This window comes from Schistosoma haematobium, chromosome 2 (assembly GCF_000699445.3).
Source record: "Schistosoma haematobium chromosome 2, whole genome shotgun sequence".
In the NCBI taxonomy this organism is placed as follows: Eukaryota; Metazoa; Platyhelminthes; class Trematoda; order Strigeidida; family Schistosomatidae; genus Schistosoma; species Schistosoma haematobium.
In genome coordinates, this window is record NC_067197.1 from 36,860,682 (window position 1) to 36,866,681 (window position 6,000).

Here is a 6,000-nt window from a genome sequence, read left to right on the forward strand (position 1 = left end):
AAAAGGGAAATACAAAGGAATTGTGAATTGGAAGAATTGTATAGAATGTGAAGGACAATTGATGAAGGATTTACAAACGAAGTATTTAATGTATGGTTCTCATATTTTATGAAAAGATCCTGTAATTTTGTATCGAACAATAAATTAGCTGTTCCCACCTGTGTCTCATACACTACAGACTAAAGGATGAAAGTAAAAATGTGGTGAAAGTTTCGTATTCATTAAGAACGACTTATTGAACCACAGTACAGGAGGTAAGATAATCAAGTTTGTTATTTAGTGTCTAGTTGACTTCATTTCATAAGTTTTAAAATGAAGTCAGTACAATAACTTATTTGTCTTTCAGAGAATGATGATTGTTTTACCGATATTTATTTTCAAGAGGTCATGATTATTCTAGGAATTCACTGAGTTATTAAAACTTGCAATCTTTAACTGTCTAAATGGATAAACAAATATATACAATGGGATATTATGTTTCATTTCATTGTATGAATAATATGTTCAATGGAAACAGATAGAATAAAAAAAGTGTCACTGAGTTCGTTAACGGATTTCTTTACGACAGAACTCTTGAGAATTGTGGAATAATCAAATAAAGATCTGTCGATCGCTTGATTAGGTGTAGGATCTTATCAAGTTTCACTAAACTATCAGTTTTTCAAATAATTCATGTAGCTCAGTTAAAATTGCGATGAAGAGTTTAATGAACAGAACAAATCCGCATTTGCAAATTCTAAGTGATTTAGCTAAAACCAATAAAGTGTTTACACAGGGTCCTGAGTTTTTTTACCTTCACATCGCTATTCCAGATAGATCTTTTTCTATCGACTATTATTCAATTGAATTTTCTTTAACGATAAATGATGTTTTGCTACAGTGTTAAAAATTATGACAATGTGAACATATTCATTAATTGTAGCCACTGAAACTGGGACAAATTAACACACTACTTCAAATTATCATGACTCACTACACAGGTAACCTATTGATGAGATTGATCTTGTCTAACAATCATTTAAGCAAATCAAAATCTTAATTAAGAAAGTTTAACAAAGTAAACAAGTAAACAAAGTCCAAGATCTGATAATAGAGACTATCGAGTTATGTATTAATATACCTTATTGACGTGAATAAAGATTATTTACAGGTTGATACAACATGAATCCAGAGATTTATGCATTTCGGTGTCTTCTGAAAGTATGACAAAGTAACCCATGCCATAGTATCTAATCCTTAATAATGATGGATTTTTAATAATCAATTATAATGTGTAACCTGGGTTACATGTTTTGGTCTCATAATACACAGTTTCTTGATGTTAGACAACTGAAAGCAATGGAAAGAAGGTCAGGAACTTGATCTTCGTAATAACTAATGTCAGTATTTTCAGTGAGTTTTAGAACTAAATGGGATGATTATTCCCATGGAATTTAAACTCATGTCATTAAGAAAACAATAAACCCATGCTTCTATTTGCCTAAACATCAGAGAAAATATAATCTACCATTTAAACCAAAGAACTAAAGAGTAGGTGTTAACATTCATGACTGAATATATTGTTATTTCTTTCTTAAACATATCACTGAAATCACTAAGATCTTGATGTTCACACAATACATTTATCATAGAACATTATTAACTAATTACATAGGTAGTTTTATCAATGACTAATAATAATAATATTCTTTAGACTAAACGAATTACTCTCTTAATCGGTCAGCACATTAAATATTGATTTCCAGTATTCAGGACACTTCACTTCATCTCATTGATATATAAATATAGAAATTTAAAATACATTATTTCAATAACAATGACATACAGTATTGAAATATCTAAGAAATTCTTAATTCAGATAGGTTTATTAGACTGAGAAAAAAATATACGATTATCCTGTGACCCATTTCAACCTACAAGCATTGTTTAATAATGAAATTTCATTACATTACCTTGTTACATTTGATTAACTAAATCATATGTCAATTATAGTTTGTTTACAATATTATTTATATCAGAGTAAAATAACATTTGTGTTCTATGGGGATACAAATAATTGGTGATTAAATATATCAGAAGGGTTTTTGTGGAGATTTTAATAAATTCAATAGTTGAAATCATGAGTCACTTGAAGCTAGACCACTATGGAAAACCTGTGACTGACTTAAAGAGGCATTTCCTGGAGTTCTAGTGAGAAGTCGTTACCAGTGGAGTTCAACTAAGTCGGTTGTGAGATATCAGCTCACTAAAGACAATGGTTTACGGTGGCGCTATTTCGTGGATTAGTTGAAGTTAGACATTAACACCGTTGGATGCTGGCCGGCTCAGTGGTCTAGTGGTTAAGCGCTCGAGCGCGAGACTGATAGATGCTGGGCTCGAATCTCGTGGGTGGAGGGATCGTGGATGCGCACTGCTGAGGAGTCCAGTACTAGGATGAAACGGCCGTCCAATACTCCCAGATTTTCCATGGTGATCTAGCTGCAATAGACTCATGATTTCAACGATTAAATATGTATCTTTGTTTTCATTGTAATGTAGTTTAATTGTTAAGTAACGTGTAATACATACTTTATGTTATGAAATGAAGAAATTCTATATCATATTTGTCATTAAAATTCTAATGTGTTAGTTTTCATAAATTAGGGTTGAGAAGAAATGATTAAACTAATGATTAGAGATTTTAGTTATATAATCAATGAAAATTAAAGTGGATTAGATGATCGTTTCATTTCAACATAGGATTCTTCAGAAGTAAATTATTATTTATGTAGAAACCAGAATTGCCAGGTAACTTTTAGATCAATGAGTTATCATCGAGTGGTGAATATTTTAAACTTTAATCAATGGACATTTATTAACTTGACATTTAGGTTCTAGACTGTTTGTTACAATAATAATGTTAAAGTCATAATGGTCTGAAACATCAAGGTTCTGAAGAATGAACACGGACTAGTTATAAATTCAATCACATACTGTGTGCATTTATTGTAATATAAGATTTTCGTGAAATGTTTTGAGATAATAAAGCATCCAACAAAGTTCTAGTGATCAACGGGATCTGGTTTGAGAATTTAATGAGAAAAATATGTTTAGTTTCAACTGATATAGTAACAAAAGGTAAGGGTCTTTCATGGATGTTGTTTTCCTAAATCACTACTGATTTTCTAATAGGCCATAGAAGGCGAATAAAAATTCCAATTTGTTGGCGGTGTAATATATGTATTACTTACTTAAGCCTATTACAAATTTTGGGAATATAGGTCGCCCACCAGCATTCTCCAACCAATTCTGTCCTGAGTTCTCCCTTGAAATCCCTATTTATTATTTTGATGTGTACCTCCTATTCCCGACGCAATGTGCTCTTTAGTCTTCCATTTACCTTCAAAAGACTGATATAGGGCTTGCCTTTTGGTTCAGTTCGATAATTTCCGTAATATATGTCCTATTCACTTTCAATGTCTTTTCCTAATTTCCTCTTCAGATGTAAGCTGGTTGTTTCTGGCGGTATCTGGTCAACGAACTTTGAATATCTTGTACCGTACTTGTACTTTTTTGACCATAGTTGTAGTAGTTCTCCAAGTTTCAGCCCCGTACAACAGGAAATTCTTGACGTTTGTATTGAATATTCTTAGTCTGGCGTTGTCTGACAGTTGTTTTGAGTTCCATGTGTTATTGATTTGTAGGAATGCTGCTCTCGCTTTGCCATTCTTTGCCTTTACGTCTGCATCGGATCCTCCTTGTTCATTGGTGATGCTTCTCAGATACGTGAAAGTTTCCATCCGTTCCAGAGGTTCTCCATAAAGTGTGATTAGGTTGGTGCTGTTTGTGTTGCATTTGAGGATCTTTCTTTTTCTTTGTGTATGTTGGAACTTACTACTTTGGAGGCTGCTACTACACTTAATGCTTTCACTTACTTAATCACTCATTCGTTGTATGTTAATCTACATGATATATCTTCTGTAAAGTGTAGATTAAAATTGATTCCATTAATGTATCATGAAAAATAAAATTCGAGCAAATATAAAAACAACCTTCACTTTATAATGTGGATTATAGTTAATCATCTGTTGTTCCTTTTCTAGGTTGGAAGATTATTTATTTATATTCTTTACAATTCTCTCATCCGCTTAATTCTATTGGTTTAATTTTACATCACCTTACGTGACCTACTCATCAGGTGACTTCATTTATGCATTGATTTGTTTGATTTCAAATGCTATTACTGTATATTTACCATATTAATGTTTCTACTTCGAAAATCATTACCATTCTTTTTAACTGCCTGTGCGTGTCTATAAATTTCAAAAGAAAGATGGTGGAGAAGATTTGTAGTTCAGGTGGATGATTCGGATAGAGTTTTGTTCTCTGAGTTGGATGGTTTGGTCGTGGAGCTTTCATCGTCCTTCTGATAATAATGATGTGAAGTCAGGTGAACCAGATTCGTAGACAATTAATCTTATCTAAATACAATCTGTATATGAGCTATCTTAATGAAATCTTGACTGAAGTCATCATAAAAGAAGGTTCAATGTAAATAGTGAGGACAACATACTTTAAGATAATAGCATTAGATATTTTGATACTGTAACTCATTTGATACGTTATACTACCGATTTCTAGTTTCAATTATCAAATTGTCCTAATCTTACCCTTGTGTTATTGCTAGCATTTATTGATTGCTTTCATCATGAAATGATGTGCGTTCTATGACTTTAGTGAGTCATCTGCTCATACTTTCTCTCATTGAGATTTTTCACAGGGGCTGCCACTCCCACTCCTCCAACACACAGCTTAACTTCTGCTAGACACTTACTTACATGCTGAACGCTACAATACTTTTGTATTTTAAAGACTATATATATATATTAAAAGATACTTGTGGCTATTTCAGTCGCCCACAATCAAAAGAGCCTTTAGATGGAAAGCATATCCTATCTTAAAAATAATAAGGGTCAGCTGTTTACCAAAATCCTTATTTATATTCTTGACCAAATGAAAAGTTTCAGTAAAAGCACCGTCAATAATCTTCAATAGTCCGAATATAATGGAATAGTAAAGGAAAAATGACTATAATCGTCGTCTGGGCATAGTGAACCCCATAAATTATTTATAATAATTTGAATATATTATTTCTTGTTTTCTATGAAAACTTAGTTGCTCACTGAAAAATTCTCATCAACCAAAGGTAACCATTTTCATTTTGATAATGATGATGAGATTTCAATATGGACTGTATGAATCACATTCAAAAAATAAAGCATTCTAATATTGATTAGGCTGATTGAAATATTACAGTATAATAAATAATAGTTTTAAGCTTAGTGAAATCTTCTAGTTTCACTTTTGTTTATCAGCTTCCATTTTCAAGTGACCATATGTATACACACAGATATTGTGTAAATGTTAATAATATTGTAAATGTTTTGTGAAGTATGTTGTTAAGTGTAAGAATACAAGTTAATAATAAATTGTATGATTGATTTGTTATCATTTCAGTTGGTAAGTTGTTATAGGTAAATTTTCAACAGAGTCATGTCAACCGTGTGATTTTCAAGACTATTAACGTTTTTTTTTAGAAATTGGTTTGATTTTCTTAGTTGTATTCATCACAGGATGATCTCAATTTGAATACCATTTAATACTAGGAAGCACTGAACATACGTTTGATCCTAATAGGAGAGTGTCAGTCAGCTTACAGATAAAATCATAGATGGGATTAACTAAAAACTTTAAGGTTTCATGAAGAATTCTGAAACGTCAGATTGACAGTTTCAGGGTCCAAATGTATCATCATCAACTTCAGTAAATTCGCGATGTGGTGCGACTACTAACCAATGATTCTGGTGACACCTGTTTAGACGTCTACAGGTTGGAACGTCACAAGTTAGGACATTCAACGAGAACGTAAGAAACATATAGAGAAAGTCATTTGTAAGTTTAAAAATATAGTTTAATTGAAGTGACTTCGAGTAAATTGGTTTATTTTGTAAGATTTATTAG